The sequence below is a fragment of the Oncorhynchus gorbuscha genome, linkage group LG06, assembly GCF_021184085.1.
Source record: "Oncorhynchus gorbuscha isolate QuinsamMale2020 ecotype Even-year linkage group LG06, OgorEven_v1.0, whole genome shotgun sequence".
In the NCBI taxonomy this organism is placed as follows: domain Eukaryota; kingdom Metazoa; phylum Chordata; class Actinopteri; order Salmoniformes; family Salmonidae; genus Oncorhynchus; species Oncorhynchus gorbuscha.
In genome coordinates this window covers 92,121,301-92,143,401 of record NC_060178.1, presented here as the reverse complement: position 1 = coordinate 92,143,401, position 22,101 = coordinate 92,121,301, and positions in this window count along the sequence as shown.

The following is a 22,101-nucleotide window of genomic DNA, read 5'->3' as shown; positions in this document are numbered from 1 at the left end:
AAAGTGGAGCGACCCAGGGATGTGTGCTTTGGGGACCTTTAACAGAATGTGACTGGCAGATGTATGTATGTATGTAGCATTGGTGGCAAATCTGATGGCCAACTGGTTAAGAACATCTAGCCGCTCGAGAGCTCCCTTACCTGCCAATCTATAAATTATGTCTCCGTAATCCAGCATGGGAAGGATGGTTATCTGAATCAGGGTTAGTTTGACAGCTAGGGTGAAAGAGGAGCAATTACAATAGAGGGAACCAAGTCTAGATTTAACTGCAGCTTTGAGCCTGCCACTTTGATATGTGCTGAGAGAAGGACAGTGTACTGTCTAGCCATACTCCCAAGTACTTGTATGAGGTGACTACCTCAAGCTCTAAACCATCAGAGGTAGTAATCACACCGGTGGGGAGAGAGGCATTCTTAGCAAACCACAAACTTTATTTTGGAGGTGTTCAGAACAAGGCTAAGGGTAGAGAAAGCTTTCTTGCGTTTAACACAAGATCCGGGGAGGGGCCAGCTGAGTATAAGACTGTATTATCTGCATATAAATGGATGAGAGAGCTTCCTACTGCCTGAGCTATGTTGATGTAAATTGAGAAGAGCCTTGGGGTACTCCCTTGATGACAGGCAGTGGCTGAGACAGCAGGTTTTTTGACTTTATACACTGCACTCTTTGAGAGAGGTAGTTAGCAAACCAGGCCAAAGACCCCTCAGAGATACCCATACTCCTTAGCTGGCACACAAGAATGGAATGGTCTACCGTATCAAAAGCTTTGGCCTACTCAATAAAAATAGCAGCACAACATTGCTTAGAATCAAGGGCAATGGTGACATCATTGAGGACCTTTAATTAAGGTTGCAGTGACACATCCGTAACCTGAGAGGAAACCAGATTGCATACCCGAGAGAATACTATAGACATCAAGAAAGCATAATGGATACGTTGGCTGGCAGTACTGTTTTTCTTCCGGATTCACTCTAAATAAACATCCGTGCACAGAAATACTTTTTTTAGGCTTCTGGTCTACTCTACGTGACAATGACAATTGAGTACTTTTTCCACCACTGGTATAGTGTATACAGTAAGGTCTAAATTAATAGAGTATAGTGTAGCATGTATAGTGTATAAAGCTGTCATCAAGGCAAAGCGTGGCTACTTTGAAGAATCTCAAATATATTTTGATTTAACACTTTTCTGGTTACTACTATTATTTAACCAGGCAAGTTGGTTAAGAACAAATTCTTATTTTCAATGATGGCCTAGGAACAGTGGGTTTAACTGCCTGTTCAGGGGCAGAACGACAGATCCCCGACCTTGTTAGCTCAGGGATTTGAACTTGCAACCTTTCGGTTACTAGTCCAACGCTCTAACCACTAGGCTACCCTGCCACCCCATGAAACATGATTCCATGTGTTATTTCATAGTTTTGATGTCTTCACTATTCTACAGTGTAGAAAATAGTAAAAATAAAGAAAAAACATTTAAGTAGGTGTGTCCAAACTTTTGACTGGTATGTTGTATAGTGCATATAGTATTATGCATAGTGTATAGTATGAAGAGTACATAGTATTATATATAGAGTATAGTGGATAGAGTATTATGTATTGTGTATGATGTATAGTGTATATAGTATAGTGCATAGAGTACCATGTATAGTGCATAGCAGAGGTGGGACCAAGTCATTGTTTCACAAGTAAGTCTCAAGTCTTAGCACTCAAGTCCCAAGTCATGTCTCAAGTCAAGACTATCAAGTCAAGTCTCAAGTCTTTCACTTTGAGTTGAGTCCTGAACAGGTCATAATGTGCTCTTCACGTAATGTAATATCAAATCAAATCAAATGTTATTTGTCACATACACATTGTTAGCAGATGTTAATGCGAGTAGCGAAATGCTTGTGCTTCTAGTTCCGACAATGCAGTAATAACCAACAAGTAATCTAACTAACAATTCCAAACCTACTGTCTTATACACAGTGTAAGGGGATAAAGAATATGTACATAAGGATATATGAATGAGTGATGGTACAGAGCAGCATAGGCAAGATACAGTAGATCGTATCGAGTACAGTATATACATATGAGATGAGTATGTAAACAAAGTGGCATAGTTAGTGGCTAGTGATACATGTATTACATAAGGATGCAGTCGATGATATAGAGTACAGTATATACGTATGCATATGAGATGAATAATGTAGGGTAAGTAACATTATATAAGGTAGCATTGTTTAAAGTGGCTAGTGATATTTACATTTCCCATCAATTCCCATTATTCAAGTGGCTGGAGTTGAGTCAGTGTGTTGGCAGCAGCCACTCAATGTTAGTGATGGCTGTTTAACAGTCTGATGGCCTTGAGATAAACAGCTTCTTTCAGTCTCTCGGTCCCAGCTTTGATGCACCTGTACTGACCTCACCTTCTGGATGATAGCGGGGTGAACAGGAAGTGGCTCGGGTGGTTGATGTCCTTGATCTTTATGGTGTAGGTGTCCTGGAGGGCAGGTAGTTTGCCCCCGGTGATGCGTTGTGCAGACCTCACTACCCTCTGGAGAGCCTTACAGTTGAGGGCGGAGCAGTTGCCGTACCAGGCAGTGATACAGCCCGCCAGGATGCCCTCGCTTGTGCATCTGTAGAAGTTTGTGTGCTTTTGGTGACAAGCCGAATTTGTTCAGACTCCTGAGGTTGAAGATGCGCTGCTGCGCCTTCCTCACGATGCTGTCTGTGTGAGTGGACCAATTCAGTTTGTCTGTGATGTGTATGCCGAGGAACTTAAAACTTGCTACCCTTTCCACTACTGTTCTATTTATGTGGATAGGGGGGTGTTCCCTCTGCTGTTTCCTGAAGTCCACAATCATCTTCCTTAGTTTTAGGTTATTTTCCTGACACCACACTCCGAGGGCCCTCACTTGTTGTTAATCAAGCCTACCACTGTTGTGTCGTCCGCAAACTTGATGATTGAGTTGGAGGCGTGCGTGGCCATGCAGTCGTGGGTGAACAGGGAGTACAGGAGAGGGCTCAGAACGCACCCTTGTGGGGCCCCAGTGTTGAGGATCAGCGGGGAGGAGATGTTGTTGCCTACCCTCACCACCTGGGGGCGGCCCGTCAGGAAGTCCAGTACCCAGTTGCACAGGGCGGGGTCGAGACCCAGGGTCTCGAGCTTGATGACGAGCTTGGAGGGTACTATGGTGTTGAATGCCGAGCTGTAGTCGATGAACAGCATTCTCACATAGGTATTCCTCTTGTCCAGATGGGTTAGGGCAGTGTGCAGTGTGGTTGAGATTGCATCGTCTGTGGACCTATTTGGGCGGTAAGCAAATTGGAGTGGGTCTAGGTTGTCAGGTAGGGTGGAGGTGATATGGTCCTTGACTAGTCTCTCAAAGCACTTCATGATGACGGAAGTGAGTGCTACGGGGCGGTAGTCGTTTAGCTCAGTTACCTTACCTTTCTTGGGAACAGGAACAATGGTGGCCCTCTTGAAGCATGTGGGAACAGCAGACTGGTATAGGGATTGATTGAATATGTCTGTAAACACACCGGCCAGCTGGTCTGCGCATGCTCTGAGGGCGCGGCTGGGGATGCCGTCTGGGCCTGCAGCCTTGCGAGGGATAACACGTTTAAATATCTTACTCACCTCGGCTGCTGTGAAGGAGAGACCGCATGTTTCCGTTGCAGGCCGTGTCAGTGGCACTGTATTGCCCTCAAAGCGGGCAAAAAAGTTATTTAGTCTGCCTGGGAGCAAGACATCCTGGTCCGTGACTGGGCTGGATTTCTTCCTGTAGTCCGTGATTGACTGTAGACCCTTCCACATGCCTCTTGTGTCTGAGCCGTTGAATTGAGATTCTACTTTGTCTCGGTACTGACGCTTGGCTTGTTTGATAGCCTTGCGGAGGGAATAGCTGCACTGTTTGTATTCGGTCATGTTACCAGACACCTTGCCCTGATTAAAAGCAGTGGTTCGCGCGTTCAGTTTCACGCGAATGCTGCCATCAATCCACGGTTTCTGGTTAGGGAATGTTTTAATCGTTGCAATGGGAACGACATCTTCAACGCACGTTCTAATGAACTCGCACACCGAATCAGCGTATTTGTCAATATTGTTATCTGACGCAATACAAAACATATCCCAGTCCACGTGATGGAAGCAGTCTTGGAGTGTGGAGTCAGCTTGGTCGGACCAGCGTTGGACAGACTTCAGCGTGGGAGCCTCTTGTTTTAGTTTCTGTCTGTAGGCAGGGATCAACAAAATGGAGTCGTGATCAGCTTTTCCGAAAGGAGGGCGGGGCAGGGCCTTATATGCGTCGCGGAAGTTAGAGTAACAATGATCCAATGTTTTTCCACCCCTGGTTGCGCAATCGATATGCTGATAAAATTTAGGGAGTCTTGTTTTCAGATTAGCCTTGTTAAAATCCCCAGCTACAATGAATGCAGCCTCCGGATAAATAGTTTCCAGTTTGCAAAGAGTTAAATAATGTTCGTTCAGAGCCATTGATGTGTCTGCTCGGGGGGGGGTATATACGTCTGTGATTTTAATCGAAGAGAATTCTCTTGGTAGATAATGCGGTCTACATTTGATTGTGAGGAATTCTAAATCAGGTGAACAGAAGGATTTGAGTTCCTGTATGTTACTTTCATCACACCATGTCTCGTTAAACATAAGGCATACGCCCCCGCCCCTCTTCTTACCAGAAAGATGTTTGTTTCTGTCGGCGCGATGCGTGGAGAAACCCGTTGGCTGCACCACCTCGGATAGCGTCTCTCCCATGAGCCATGTTTCCGTGAAGCAAAGAACATTACAGTCTCTGATGTCCCTCTGGAATGCTACCCTTGCTCGGATTTCATCAACCTTGTTGTCAAGAGACTGGACATTGGCAAGAAGAATGCTAGGGAGTGGTGCACGGTGTGCCCGTCTCTGGAGTCTGACCAGAAGACCGCCTCGTTTCCCTCTTTTTCGGAGTCGTTTTTTTGGGTCGCTGCAAGGGATCCATTCCGTTGTCCTGTTTGTAAGGCAGAACACAGGATCCGCGTCGCGAAAAACATATTCTTGGTCGTACTGATGGTGAGTTGACGCTGATCTTATATTCAGTAGTTCTTCTCGACTGTATGTATGAAACCTAAGATTACCTGGTGTACTAATGTAAGAAATAACAAAAACTGCATAGTTTCCCAGGAACGCGAAGCGAGGCGGCCATCTCTGTCGGCGCAGGAAGTAGTGACGATACAATTTCATATTTTTAACAAGACTGATAGTTATATTTACATTTACGCAAATCATGAACACTATATATTTATTCATTATTTTCCAAATAAACATATTTCAATGGAAATACATGGGTAGCCATGAGAAAGACCCCCCCCCCCCCCCAATTGTGATTGACAATCGAGGATCGCTATGGAGTGTAATGGGCGAAATAGGCTTGTACACAATCGCCCAACCTTGTTTTAGGAACATCAGGCAGGATTTAGGCTACCAACTGCCTAGCCAGTTGTATCTCACTCTTGGGTGCAATGATCACGTTCCCGCACTGACTGACTGTGTGGAGGCTCATTGATTTAACGTTATGTTAGCCTACATACTACACTAGCAAAATGATATATAGCTGTCGGCTATATTAGCCACAACTTATCGTTCTTTGTGCAGCTTCAAATGTCGAACACAGTTGGAAATTGTTGCGCCTCCGTCTCTAATTTTCTTCCTGCATGTTTTGCAAGTTGCAATTAGTTTTCTGTTGATACAGCGTCGTCTTTATCCTCTTTCCAAGGGCTCCATCTGAATTCACCCGCTGATGTTCCTCTGCACTGTCACGTACAACTTTCTGTAAGCTGGCACAATTTGATTGGCTGCTGTCCGATTCAAACTGTAATCCGTTCACTGAAGAGTTGATGCGCTGCACACTTTTTAAAAATAATATTATTTTTTATATTTGGGCTTGGAGTTCAAGTCAGGTTGAGTCATAAGGCTCAAGTCCAAGTCAAGTCACGAGTCATTGGTGTCAAAGTAGAGTTGCAGTCATCATATTTGTGACTCGAATCTGACTCTAGTCCAAGTCATGTGACTCGAGTCCACACCTCTGGTGCATAGTGTATACTGTATAATATAGTGTATAGAGTACAGTGCATAGTGTGTAGTGTATATTATATTGTATAGTGTTCCGCCGAAGTTGGTGCCTCTCCTTCGTTCGGCGGTTGTCATCACCGGCTTTCTAGCTGGCACCAATCTACATTTCTTTTTCTATTTGTTTTGTCTTGATTCTACACACCTGGTTCCCATTACATTATAATTATTTTCGCTATTTAACCCTCTGGTTCCAAATATGTTTTGTGCGTGATTGTTCCTTGTTGAGTGTTATTAGACTGCTGTGGTGTGTTTTTCCTGCGTGGAAGTTTATGGTTTTCTTTTCGAGTAAAGTAGGTTATTTTACTCAGTTCTGTGTCCTGCGCCTGACTGCACACTGACACTTGACAACATTCCTGGTCATCCCTACTGACTGATCTGGTGGACCCACTAAAAACATGCTTCGTTTATAAATTGTCTGACTGTTGGAGTGTGTCCCTGGCTATCCGTAAATTAAAAAACAAATGGTGCCTTCTGAATTGCTTAACATAAGGAATTTTAAATGATTTATACTTTTACTTTTGATATTTAAGTATATTTTAGCAATTACATTTACTTTTGATACTTTTGATACTTAAGTATATTTAAAACCAAATACTTTTAGACTTCTACTCAAGTAGGATTTTACTGGGTGACTTTCACTTTTACTTGAGTCATTTTCTATTAAGGTGTCTTTAGTATGACAATTTGGTACTTATTCTACCACTGGTATAGTGTATAGTTGTGGCCAAACGTTTTAAGAATGAGACTTATTTCCTCAAAGTTTGCTGCTTCAGTGTCTTTAGATATTTTTGTCAGATGTAATTATACTTCAGTATTCCATAGTAACAAGTATTTCATAAGTGTCAAAGGCTTTTATTGGCAATTACATGAAGTTGATGCAAAGAGTCAATATTTGTAGTGTTGACCCTTCTTTTTCAAGACCTTTGCAATCCATCCTGGCATGCTGTCAATTAACTTCTGGGCCACATCCTGACTGATGGCAGCCCATTCTTGTATAATCAATGCTTGGAGTTTGTCAGTTGTGGGTTTTTGTTTGTCCACCTGCCTCTTGAGGATTGACCACAAGTTCTCAATGGGATTAAGGTCTGGGGAGTTTCCTGGCCATGGACCCAAAATATTGATGTTTTGTTCCCCGAGCCACTTTCCATCATGCTGGAAAAGGCATCGTTCATCACCAAACAGTTCCTGGATGGTTGGGAGAAGTTGCTCTCTCAGGATGTGTTGGTATCATTCTTTATTCATGGCTGTGTTCTTAGGCACAATTGTGAGTGAGCCCACTCCCTTGGCTGAGAAGCAACCCCACACATGAATGGTCTCAGGAGGCTTTACTGTTGGCATGTCACAGGACTGATGGTATCACTCACGTTGTATTCTCCGGATAAGCCTTTTTCCAGATGCCCCAAACAATCTGAAGGGGGATTCACCAGAGAAAATGACTTTACCCCAGTCCTCAGCAGTCCAATCCCTGTACCTTTTGCAGAATATCAGTCTGTTCCTGATGTTTTTCCTGGAGAGAAGTGGCTTCTTTGCTGCCCTTCTTGACACCAGGCCATCCTCCAAAAGTCTTTGCCTCACTGTGCGTGCAGATGCTGTCACGCCCTGGTCGAAGTATAGTATGTTTGTCTTCATTTATTTGGTCAGGCCAGTGTGTGACATGGGTTTTTCTGGTGCGCTTTTGTCTTGGGGTTTTGTGGGGTGTCTAGCATCGTCTATGGCTGCCTGAGGCGGTTCTCAATCAGTCAGGTGATTATCGTTGTCTCTGATTGGGAACCATATTTAGGCAGCCATATTCTTTGAGTATTTCGTGGGTGATCGTTCCTGTCTCTGTGTTAGTTGTCACCAGATAGGCTGTATAGGTTTTCACATTCCGTTTGTTGTTTTTGTATTGTTTGTGTTTTTTCTTCATTAAAGATGTATCGAACTAACCACGCTGCATTTTGGTCCGACTCTCCTTCAACGGAAGAAAACCGTAACAGAATCACCCAACACACCAGCACTAAGCAGCGTGGTGACAGGCAGCAGAAGCAGCGAAAGGAGGAATGGACATGGGAAGACGTTTTGGATGGCAAGGGTTGTTACACTTGGGAGGAGATACTGGCTGGAAGAGATCGCCTCCCATGGGAACAGGTGGAGGCACTTAGGAGAGCAGAGGTAGCCGGAAAGAGGAGCTGACGATACGAGGGAACACGGTTGGCAAGGAAGCCCGAAAGCCAGCCCCAAAAATTTCTTGGGGGGGGGGGTGGAGTCAGGGAGAGTGGCAGAGTCAGGGTTCAGACCTGAGCCAACTCCCCCTGTTTATTGTGAGGAGCAGCGATCACAGGACTTCTGGACTTGGGAGGTGATATTGGACAGAAAAGGACCCAGGGCACAGCCTGGTGAATATCGATGCACCAAAGAAAAACTGGAGTCGGGAAAAACGGAGAGGCGCTGGTATGAAGAGGCAGCACGGCGACTCGGATGGAAACCCGAGAGTCAGCCCCAAAAATGTATTGGGGGGAGGCTCACAGGGAGTATGGCTACGCCAGGTAGGAGACCTGCGCAAACTTCCTGTGCTTACCGGGGGGCTAAAGAGAACGGGCAGGCACCGTGTTATGCTATGGAGTGCACGGTGTCTCCAGTGCGGGTGCATAGCTCTTCGTATTGGCCGGGCGAGAGTGGGCATCGAGCCAGGTAAGGTTGGGCAGGCTCGGTGCTCAAGAGCTCCAGTGCGCCTCCACGTTCCGGGCTATCCAGTGCCACCTCCACACACCAGTCCTCCGGTGGCAGCTCCCCGCACCAGGCTTCCTGTGCGTGTCCTCGGCCCAGTACCACCAGTGCCAGAACCACGCACCAGGCCTTCAGTGCGCCTCGCCTGTCTAGCGCTATCAGAGCCTTCCTCCTCTCCAGCGCTGCCGGAGTCTCCCGCCTGTTCAGAGCAGCCAGAGCCTTCCTCCTCTACAGCGCTGCCGCAGCCTCCTGCCTGTTCAGCGCAGCCTTCCTCCTCTACAGCGCTGCTGGAGTCTCTCGCCTGTTTAGCGCAGCCAGAGCCTTCCTCCTCTCCTGTGCTGCTGGAGTCTCCTGCCTGCTCAGCGCAGCCACAGCTGCCAGCCTGTATGGAGCAGCCAGAGCTGCCAGCCTGCATGGAGCAGCCAGAGCAGCCAGAGCTGCCAGTCTGCATGGAGCAGCCAGAGCTGCCAGTCTGCATGGAGCAGCCAGAGCTGCCAGTCTGCATTGGCCCCCCAATGGTGGAACAAACTCCCTCACGGCGCCAGGACAGCGGAGTCAATCACCACCTTCCGGAGACACCTGAAACCCTACCTCTTTAAGGAATACCTAGGATAGGATAAGTAATCCTTCTCACCCCCCCTTTAAGATTTAGATGCACTATTGTAAAGTGACTGTTCCACTGGATGTCATAAGGTGAATGCACCAATTTGTAAGTCGCTCTGAATAAGAGCGTCTGCTAAATGACTTAAATGTAAATGTAATGTAATGTAGCTGCCAGTCTGCATGGAGCAGCCAGAGCTGCCAGTCTGCATGGAGCAGCCAGGATCTGCCAGTCTGCATGGAGCAGCCAGGATCTGCCAGTCTGCATGGAGCAGCCAGGATCTGCCAGGATGGAGCAGCCAGGATCCGCCAGGGTCAGCCAGGATCCGCCAGTCAGCCAGGATCCGCCAGTCAGCCAGACTCTTCCGGATCCGCCAGTCAGCCAGACTCTTCCGGATCCGCCAGTCAGCCAGACTCTTCCAGATCCGCCAGTCAGCCAGACTCTTCCAGATCCGCCAGTCAGCCAGACTCTTCCAGATCCGCCAGCCAGGATTTGCCGGATCCAACTACCTGTCTGAGCTTCCTCTCAGTGCTGGGCTTCCCCTCAGTGCTGAGCTGCCCCTCAGTCCCGAGCTGCCCCTCAGTCCAGTGGGGTTCTGGGTGAGGACTACTAGGCCATGGTCGGTGACGAGGGTGGACTATCCTAAGATGCGAGGGGGAGGAACTAACACATTGATGTAGTGGGGTCCACGTCCCGAGCCGGAGCCGCCACCATGGACAGACGCCCACCCGGACCCTCCCTATTGTTTTTATGTGCGTCCGGGAGTCCGCACCTTAGGGGGGTTCTGTTACGCCCTGGTCGAAGTATAGTATGTTTGTCTTCATTCATTTGGTCAGGCCAGGGTGTGACATGGGTTTTTGTGGTGTGTTTTTGTCTTGGGGTTTTGTGGGGTGTCTAGCATAGGCTTGGCTGCCTGAGGCGGTTCTCAGAGTCAGGTGATTCTCGTTGTCTCTGATTGGGAACCATATTTAGGTAGCCTAGGTTTCGTGGGTGATTGTTCCCATCTCTGTGTTTGTTGTCACAAGATAGGCTGTATAGGTTTTTGCGTTTCGTTTGTTGTTTTGTATATATTATTGTTATTTCATGTATCGTATATTTCCATTAAAGAACATGAGTAACCACCACGCCGCATTTTGGTCCGCTCCTCTTTCAACAGACTAACGCCGTTACACAGCACAGGTAGGTATACTAAACTTAGTCATTTTTATTGAACAACTGATTTTTGAAAAACTCTGGGAACTAGTAATGACATTACAAGTAATTCAATGAGTATTTGCTATCACTAGGGCTCAGAGATTATCCTGTTAAATTCACTTGGCCAGGAAAAGCTCTGGGTCTAATTGTATAGTCCTCTCTGACTGACAGACCCACACAACCGAAAATATACAGTATTTCTGAGCTCAAACTTTATGAAAGTAATTCAAAGTATTCCTTCTCTGATGCCTTCTTAATAGGCTTGTCAAGCAGCCCTAGGTAAAGAAAACCATCTTAATTATAATGAAGTCTATGGGCTTGTCTGATATTCACACTACACCAGAGGTCTAGAATAACAAAGGCAAGTGCTCATGGTTTAACATGATGCAAACGTGCCTTAGGAAAAGGGACATCTCTGGTTGTGCTGTTTCTCCTTAAAAATGTATTTTGTGATGCTGGTTGTTCCTCCACCACATTTCTTGTTCTTCAAAAATGCACTTTTACTTCTGTCTTCATTTCAGATAACTTTCAGGGGTGTCCAGAAAAACCCTGCACGAATTAACAAGCCCAGCCACAACCCAAAGATATCGCCCTCGGGAGTTTGTAAGATCCACAATGGGTAAGGTCATTCCAGAAACATCATTATCAGATTCATCTTTATCATTCTCTGTTGTTCCTCAGATTTAGCCACCCTTTGGCCGGGGCCAACCTGTCCATGCTGGTGGCTCCTCCCTGTCCTGGTCTCTCCTCCCTGGCCTGGTCTCTCCTCCCTGCCACCCTGCTCTGGGCACAGGGCCAGGGTTCACAGATGGCTGTGTGTCGATGATGAAGCGCCTGTCTCTATGTTAAATGAAATGTGAATGCCAGTTTAGTCCTCTAACAGTGCTCAGCTAAGCCTTGGCTCAAAGAGACACACTCACAAACATGTTAAGGGAAGCTACAGGTACTCTAGAATCTTTATCAAATGGTATGCTCCTATAATTGTATTGTGTATCTTGAGGTGGCCCTGTGGATAGGTGACCAACGTTAACCATAATCAAAAGACCAACGCATGTTAATATTGCCTTGTAAACATTCGATTTTCTGCGAGAAGTCTGATTAAAAGTACACGATTCCCCTTCAACTGACACATCTGTCTCCAAACCTGGACCACGTCACGCTTCACAACCAGGTGGCGGCGGCGAGCCCACAGACTTTTATAACACATATAACCTTAACCAAACAGATCTCAGCATGGAGAAACCCCTCCAAAATGACGATCCACACTGCTGCACCCAATTACTCTCCTCCCAAATCAGAACACTCATCATCATAATCCCCTGCCCTGAAAAAGATTACCGGGTAAGTGAATAAAGTACATAAATCCCCATGGAAATCTGTGTTTAAACTCCTCTTAAGTCTCTTAACTTTCTGTCGCCAGCTCTGTTACTGTTCTAATTCAACCAACACAGTGCAGGAGGCCTACGTAGGGCATGTGTTAGATGACACTTCATATGGACTACTTTTGATCAGAGCCCACATAGGGAGCCATTTAAATACTAATATACAATACTGTGCAGCCGTCTATATCGACCTGGCCAAGGATTTCGACTCTGTCAATCACCACATTCTTATCGGCAGACTCAACAGCCTTGGTTTCCCTAATGACTGCCTCGCCTGGTTCACCAACTACTTCTCAGATACAGTTCAGTGTGTCAAATCGGAGGGCCTGTTGTCCGAACCTCTGGCAGTCTCTATGGGGGTGCCACAGGGATCAATTCTCTGGCTGACTCTTTTCTCTGTATATATCAATGATGTCGCTCTTGCTGCTAGTGATTATTTGATCCACCTCTAAGCAGACGACACCATTCTGTATACATCTGGCCCTTCTTTGGACACTGTGTTAACAAACCTCCAAACAAGCTTCAACGCCATACAACACTCCTTCCGTGGCCTCCAACTGCTCTTAAATGCTAGTAAAACTAAATGCATTCTATTCAACCGATCGCTACCTGCACCTACCCGCCTGTCCAACATCACTACTCTGGACGGTTTTGACTTAGAATATGTGGACAACTATAAATACCTGGGTGTCTGGCTAGCCTGTACACTCTCCTTCCAGACTCACATTAAGCATCTCCAATCCAAAGTTAAATATAGAATTGGCTTCCTATTTCGCAACAAAGCATCCTTCACTCATGCTGCCAAACATACCTTTGTTAAACTGACTATCCTACCGATCCTTGACTTCGGCGATTTCATTTACAAAATAGCCTCCAACACTCTACTCAGCAAATTGGATGCAGTTTATCACAGTGCCATCCATTTTGTCACCAAAGGCCCATATACTACCCACCACTGCGACCTGTATGCTCTCGTTGGCTGGTCCTCGCTTTATATTTGTCGCCAAACCCACTGGCCCCAGGTCATCTATAAGTCTTTGTTAGGTAAAGCTCCGCCTTATCTCAGCTCACTGGTCACCATAGCAACACCCACCCGTAGCACGCACTCCAGCAGGTATATTTCACTGGTCATCCCCAACACCTGTTTTGGCCGCCTTTCCTTCCTGTTCTCTGCTGCCAATGACTGGAACGAATTGCAAAAAAATCACTGAAGTTGGAGACTTATCTCCCTCACTAACTTTAAGAGTCAGTTGTCAGAGCAGCTTACCGATCGCTGCAGCTGTACACAGCCCATCTGTAAATAACCCATCCAACCAACTACCTTCCTCATCCCCATATTTGTTTTTATTTTTCTGCTCTTTTGTACACCAGTATTTCTACTTGCACATCCTCATCTGCACATATATCACTCCAGTGTAAATTGTAATTACTTCGCCACTATTGGCCTATTTATTGCGTTACTTCATTTGCACACACTGTGTACAGATTTTTCTATTGTGTTATTGTTTGTTTATTCCATGTGTAACTCTGTTTTTTGTCGCTTTGCTTTATCTTGGCCAGGTCGCAGTTGTAAATGAGAACTTGTTCTCAACTGGCCTAATTGGTTAAATAAAGGTGAAATAAAAATCAAAAAAAGATTTAATCTCATCATAACTACAGTACTGTCAGTAATCACCGGTTCAAACTGTAATGATTGATTGCAATGTCATCACCACCAGTAGAGTCACTGAGGTGGAGGGAGAATCATGCTGTTACTCTACACAGTTATTCACACCATCTCACTCCAACATGCTAAAAAACACATGGATTCTCTCAATGCACGTAGCGAGTGGCAGTATTCCAGCTTTATTCCAGCTTTTTACAGAGACAGACACACACACACACACACACACACACACACACACACACACACACACACACACACACACACACACACACAGATCTATAAAGGCCCTAAATCTTGAAAAGCATTACAGCACAAAATCGGAACACTCCATTGTGAAAATGATAGATTCATTTTAGATTATTCATTTTTCCAGGACGCAGTTTCTAAAATAATTACAACCAGCTTCTGCTTCACAGGGTGAAAAATAACACCACATTTACAAGTAAACCAAAAAATTATGTGAAAGCTTATTTCAGCTTGACATTTGTGTAATAAGAGCGAGGAGAATGTATTAGTTTCAGGTAGCCATCTATTACTTCATCTATCAGTGTTGTGTGTGAAGTCAGCAGGCGTAGTAATGATACAACTGCAGCTTTAGCTAGACTGAGATGCCAGAGTGTAGTAATGTAGTGTTGATATGCTGGAGGAGTTATTACACATGGAGGATTAAAGCTAGAAGCAGATGAAGTAGCGTGGCTGGACCCAGTAGACCTCATATCCTGCCTTTGATTTAGGAGGGAAGTCTCCACAGACAAAATGAATAAAACAATAAATCACCAGCCTTGAAGATAAATCAGGATGACCTTTTGGAAAGATTGAGTCTCAGATTGATAAATCCCTGAGCTAATCTTGATTTACAGTTTTTCTCAATGTGTAAGCACTTTTTGGATCTGTGTTGAAATGTATAGCAGAGCAGTAATGATCAAACTCTAAATACCTTTACAGAACATCTGATAATTGTCTTGCTTTAGTACCAGACTTGCATATCTAAGACCACCTTTTACAAAACATTAAAAACAAATATCAGTGAATACAAAATTCACTGTTATTGAGTGTTTTCTTCACAGAATATTAACATGTTATTTTCATCAGAAGAGAAATGTGTGTTATTGTGTTCACGTCAATCAGTAAATACTACTGCACGACATGCTAAATCACCCTGTCAGTGTCATACCATGTCCAATATATGGAAAGATCTAGGTAATTGTAATGGTTTTCTTCTGGGGAAAGAGAGGCGGACCAAAATGCAGCGTGGTTAGTTTTGTCCATCTATAATAAAGATGAAAATACAACAATCTACAAAACAAGAAATGTGAAAAAACCAAAACAGTCCTATCTGGTGCCACAAAGACAGGAACAATCACCCACAAAATCCAACACAAAACAGGCTACCTAAATATGGTTCCCAATCAGAGACAATGACTAACACCTGCCTCTGATTGAGAACCATATCAGGCCAAACATAGAAATAGACAAACCAGACACACAACATAGAATACCCACCCAGCTCACGTCCTGACCAACACTAAAACAAGGAAAACACACACGAACGATGGTCAGAACGTGACAGTAATGGGGACTGTCTAATTGTTCAGATTTTTTTACAATATTGTGGCCATGCAGAGACACAGAAAGTGAAGTTGGGTTACTTCTACATAACTTTGTGTTACTCCTAAGTCATCATCTCCAACATTGTGACGTTCCATATTTGCTTTGGTGTGGATTGAGGCCTCAGTTGTGTTGCTCCATTGTATTCACCTTTCCTTATTTCTATTGTGGATTGTGTTTCTGCGTGCCAATGGGAAGTCTACAAAACTATGAGCAAACCAGCCTTTGTCTTGAATACATGGAATTGGATTGTGATCACATGTATGAATGAATCCTGCACACAGTGTGCGTCTTCTACTTCTTCTTCTGACTCTTGTCTTCGTCTGCTTTGACTCAAGAGATGAGTATGGTTGCGTTAATCTTTTTGCAGGTATTCTTGTTCTTTTGATTCATTTCTTTGCAATTTTGACTGTATAATATAGTTTTGATTAATGTATTTATGTTTTGAGAACTACCTTTTGAAAAGGCATTGACTGTAGGCCTATTTAAACTACAGTAAAATGTCAAAGTGGGAAAATAGAAGTCAATAAATTAAGATTATTACTAGTACTGACATTTTTCTCTTCCTTCTCTTTATTCACATAATGGCACAAAGATTTGTGATAGATGTGGGGGAAATTCTAATCCCCAGTTTGTATGCTGTAAATGTCATGATTCTCTCAAAAGCCACTTATCTTTCTGGAATGTGTTTCTTGTTCCATTGAATCCAAGACAGATCCAAATTCTAGCAGACACAGATGAAAGCATAAAACTTGATAAAAAATGTAGCACTATGGATTCTAGTGGGTTCAATGGAACAAGAAACATACATGAGACGTACATATGAGTGGCTTGGTGTATCCAAGCAGAAGACAAAGAGGTCTTTACTGCGTGGCATGCTGAAGCAACAGCTGGAGCTAGCATCTCATCTAGCTGCAGAGTGGGTCAATCTGGGACCAAAATAAACCCTAGAGACCAGGGGCGGAGGGATGAGACAGAAAACAATGGAGAGAAAAAAGGTTAGTAGGGCCGCATTACAAAGAGGCTCTGTTGTCGGGGAAATCTGACATATGGAGCTTCCTTGTATTGTGTCTGAATGTCACAATCACAAGGCAAGGCAAACAAAAAGATGTTCAAATTATTAACTATTCCAAACATTTTCTTCCTAGTGTCTAAATCCTGGATAATTTATGGTCACATATTTCCAATGGTACTCAATGTCAGCATTTACAGAATTAGTCCTTTCCCACCTTCATTTACTTCAGCTTGCTGTCAAACCTGTCTTTTTAGTATTCCACACATACCTCTTTGACACAATAGATGTCAAGTTAGAAAGTTGGGTGTTTTCATAATGGAACAAAAGTCAAAGAGATGATGATGAAGGTTTTCACTCAGGTTGGTGGATGATTAAAATTTCTACATCAAAGCACCTGTCGGAAATCACACAAACTTTCATACTATAGAGGGCTTTGACGACATTGAGTGACCATACACACATATACACTCTAAAAGTCACACACACACACTCATGGGTGGAATTTAATTGAGTATCTCCTCTTCCGTGAGAGTTGTAAATTGTACCTAAAGAAGATCTGCCTTTAAAGATGATGTAGTTTTTATGGTTCAACAGACAACTGGCAAAATGGATTTACAGCAGGAAATAGAGAAGTGTAGTATATTCAAATGTAAAAAGGCTTCTAAAGTTTGTACAGTGGCTTGCGAAAGTATTCACCCCCCTTTGCATTTTTCCTATTTTGTTGCCTTACAACCTGGAATTAAAATATTATTTTTTTTTGGGGGGGGGGGGTGACTAATTTGATTTACACAACATGCCTACCACTTTGAAGATACAAAATATATTTTTACTGTGAAACAACAACAAAAAAATAAGAGAAAAAAACAGAACTATCTATCCCCCAAAGTCAGTACTTTGTAGAGCCACCTTTTGCAGCAATTATATCTGTAAGTCTCTTGGGGTATGTGTCTATAAGCTTGACACATCTAGCCATTGGGATTTTTGCCCATTCTTCAAGGCAAAACTGCTTCAGCTCCTTGAAGTCGGATGGGTTCCACTGGTGTACAGCAATCTTTAAGTCATACCACAGATTCTCAATTGGATTGAGGTCTGGGCTTTGACTAGGCCATTCCAAGACATTTAAATGTTTCCCCTTAAACCACTTGAGAGTTGCTTTAGCAGTATGATTAGGGTCCTTGTCTTGCTGGAAGGTGAACCTCCGTCCCAGTCTCAAATCTCTGGAAGACTGAAACAGGTTTCCCTCAAGAGTTTCCCTGTATTTTGCCACATCCATCATTCCTTCAATTCTGACCAGTTTCTCAGTCCCTGCCTATGTAAAACATCCCCACAGCATGATGCTGCCACTATGGGGATGGTATTCTCGGGGTGATGAGAGGTGTTGGGTTTGTGCCAGACATAGCATTTTCCTTGATGGCCAAAAAGCTCAATTTTAGTCTCATCTGACCAGAGTACCTTCTTCCATATGTCTGGGGAGTCTCCCACATGCCTTTTGCTGAACACCAAATGTGTTTGCTTATTTTTTTCTTGAAGCAATGGATTTTTTCTGGCCACTCTTCTGTAAAGCCCAGCTCTGTGGAGTGTACAGCTTAAAGTGGTCCTATGGACAGATACTCCAATCTCTGCTGTGGAGCTTTGCAGCTCCTTCAGGGTTATCTTTGGTCTCTTTGTTGCCTCTCTGATTAATGCCCTGCTTGCCTGGTCTGTGAGTTTTATAGGTAGGCCCTCTCTTGGCAGGTTTGTTGTGGTGCCATATTCTTTCCATTTTTTAAATAATGGATTTAATGGTGCTCCGTGGGATGTTCAAAGTTTCTGATGTTTTTTTATAACCCAACCCTGATCTGTACTTCTCCACAACTTTATCCCTGACCTGTTTGGAGAGCTCCTTGGTCTTCATGGTGCTGCTTTCCAGTTTCAACTGTTCTGCCTTATTATTATTCGACCATGCTGGTCATTTATGAACATTTGAACATCTTGGGCATGTTCTGTTATAATCTTCACCCGGCACAGCTAGAAGAGGACTGGCCACCCCACATATGAGCTCTCTAATTCTCTCTTTCTTTCTCTCTCTCAGAGGACCTGAGCCCTAGGACTACCTGACATGATGACTCCTTTCTGTCCCCAGTCCACCTGACCGTGCTGCTGCTCCAGTTTCAACTGTTCTGCCTTATTATTATTCGACCATGCTGGTCATTTATGAACATTTGAACATCTTGGCCATGTTCTGTTATAATCTCCACCCGGCACAGCCAGAAGAGGACTGGCCACCCCATATAGCCTGGTTCCTCTCTAGGTTTCTTCCTAGGTTTTGGCCTTTCTAGGGAGTTTTTCCTAGCCACCGTGCTTCTACACCTGCATTGCTTGCTGTTTGGGGTTTTAGGCTGGGTTTCTGTACAGCACTTTGAGATATCAGCTGATGTACGAAGGGCTATATAAATAAATTTGATTTGGTGTCCCTTGCTTAGTGGTGTTGCGGACTCTGGGGCCTTTCAGAACAGGTAAATATATATATATATATCATGTGGACAGATCACGTGACACTTAGATTGTACACAGGTGGACTTTCTTTAACTAATTATGTATATTCTGAAGGTAATTGGTTGCACCATATATTATTTAGGGGCTTCTAGGAAAAGGAGGTGAATACATATGCATGCACCATTTTCTTTTTTCTTTCTTTTTCTAAACAAGTGATTTTTTTCATTTCACTTCAGCCATTTGGACTATTTTGTGTATGTCCATTAAATTAAATCCAAATAAAAATCCACTTAAATGATAGGTTGTAATGCAACAAAATAGGAAAAATGACAAGAGCAATGAATACTTTTGCAAGGCACTGTCATTTCCACTTTAAAATATCAAACATGATTTGCCCCAAAGAAAAATGTATCAACACCTACAAAAAATCCATTAATTATAATCCACATAATAATTAACATTTCTTGTTGCCGCAGGATTATTTTCCTGCTGTAGCAAATTGGCTCAAATGAAGATCCTATATCTGTAGCGGTGTAATCATACATCTCATCAACTCAGTGTAATCTCAGTGTTGAAGATCCAATACTGTGATTACTGTAAACTTATTTTACAGATTAATATTGGATAAAATGATGAGCTTGATATGCTACTATGTTTCATACAGATGTAGGATCTTAATTTAAGACAGTTTGCTACAGCAGGCAAATAATCCTGCAGCAACACAAAATGGAAATTATAATGTGGATTATAATAAATGTTTTGTTTTTTGGTAGGGGTTGATACATGTTTTCGGTAGGGTAAATCAAGTCTGACATTTTAAAGTGCAAAATACAAACATTAGAAGCCTTTTTAAACCTTGAATACATTACAAGTTTGCACAGGAAAATTCTCAGCAGCAAAGGAGGGATCAGATCCTACATCTGTACATAAAGCATACAGTCCTGTGGGCATTTGATAAATGTGTTATGATGACATATAAAAACACCTTCAGATAAAATAGGTAGCAGACAAATAATTTAGAAACCTGTTTTACTGAAGATGCACAGCTTCCTTTTTCTCACACTTGGCCTGCATGGTTCTATAGTTCTAACAACCCAGCAGAGACTCATTAAGTCAACAAAGCTACACACATGATGCAATTATGTGAAATCAGTCCCGTCTGCATTATGTTGCTGCTGTCAGTGACTTCTCAAACTGCCACAGTGTGCAACTCTATTCCCACAGTGAGCTATATTGACTTCAATGGATGTTCTTTAATCACTGGTTGTACCTTTGATCAATAAGAACAGAAAGGTTTTCCGAGGTTGTTTGCATGGCAAAGAATGTGTAATGATGGAGTTGGTCCACTTGCTTTTCTGCTGCTCTCCTAGAAGCCTATTTCTCCTTAATCTCAACATGAAAAGTACTCTCACATTGTACACAAGAGGACTTTGGAACTGTGCTACAGTCTCAGAAAAATATTGTATGGTTAGGGTACAGTATATATACCTGGGGTACAAAAACAGAGGTACAGATATTATCTCATGGAGTAAGGGTTAAGGTGTTGGCTTAACAATTGCTGAACCCAGGTTCAAGTCCCGGTCAGGGCTACAGTACCTCCTGAATTTGCTACATTGCTGTGGGATGGTGGAGAGGTGTGTACATGTGAGGGACTTTGTATAAATAGGAGGTACAGGTTTGCTACTTAATAGGAACAAACCGTTTTGTCACTGTGGTGGTACCCTAAAAAGGCAAGATGGTAAGAACTGCTAGGGTACAATTATGTATGTATAACTAATGGTACAATTGATGTACTTTACAGGGTACCACTACAGCGAAAGTGTTTGTACCCCTTTAAAATACAAATCGGTACCTTTTGAGGGTATAGACTTTTGTCTAGACATAGCTGACCAGTGTTTCCCAAATGGTGAATGGTGGGTCAAGGATAAAGACTGAAATCTTGAGAAGAATGAATGCTGGACAAAATGTGGACTAGACTTCTACCTCAGTTACTGCTGAAATAAAACAGGCAGTTTTATAGATAGATGTCATCAACTCTGCAAAGAGGACAGACATCAATTAAAACACAGTCTGCAGTCCAATCCAGCTGGTTTGTTGTTCAGACAAGACCCTGCTGACACATATATGTTGCAGGCTTCAGATAATTATAATTATCTAAATTCTAACATGAAAATATTGAGTAAATGGATGATATTTGCACCTTGGTAATATTGATTTGAAATCCAGGATAGAAGGGGTTTGACTGCCAATTTGCCAACCCTAAAACAAAGTTAATTTATTCTACAAAATGTCTCTCTAAACATGTTGATTAGCAGTAAAAAAAGATATATATACTTTGCCTGTCAGTGTAATATGTATTTAGCATTCAAATATTCGCTGTGAATAAAGTCCATTCCATGATTTATTCTACTGAGAGTTTCCCTAATGTGTGAGTCACAGGCCTATATCAATAAACCCTCCCTCCCTCCCAATCTATGATGAGGAATGTAATGTAAGCTACATGAGGGGAGCGATATATTGCCGGTGAGCATGACATGATGGTCACCCTGAAAGCACATCTGTAGCTGAGGGAGGGAGAGCAGCTGGATCCATTCCGCTGGGGGGGAGCCATGTGGTATTTGCATATGCATTTGTAAACATGCTCTATCCCCTAGGCACGACGCAAGTAAATGCTATCCATTTCTGGATCAGATCACCAATGTGGTATGGAGCAGTGGAAACAGCCAGAGCATCCAGCTCTTTGAGCGATTTGGTTTTTTTCACGTCTCCTTGAAATTACAGGTGTATTGTCTGTTTTTGATATCGCAATGTTGTACGCCACAGGAGTGTTCTTGTTCAGGTGGTGCCTGTCTGTTGCATGGTTATAATTGCTATAACCCTGCAACAGATAAACCATATCATTGTTTATCTTACACCTTTCATGAGAACGATTCATAGATTAATGTAAGGGTCAAAGTGGAAAGAATATTTGGGCGTAGTCTCCTATTCATATTTTGTTTAGTTAGGTGTGTTATCCCTGTGAAAATCCTTACAAAGGCCTACTCCATGGTGACATCACATTAATATGACGGCAAACCTACATCTGAGTCACTCAGAACAGGAGAAAATTATCTCTTGTGTTGTTTTGTATTTGGTTAAAGTACACTATGTGCCGTATACACATAAAAGGCCGTCCGCACCAAGGATGGTAACTATAACAATAAATGATACATAACTATACATTTTGGCTAGCATGGTGTGGAATCGTTCTCCACTCTTTTTGTAGTTATCGTTGTAGTGTGAACGCTCCCGTTCACTTGAACAAATTACGTTTTTTATCTTTGTTTTTAGCGTGATAGTAATTGTTCTT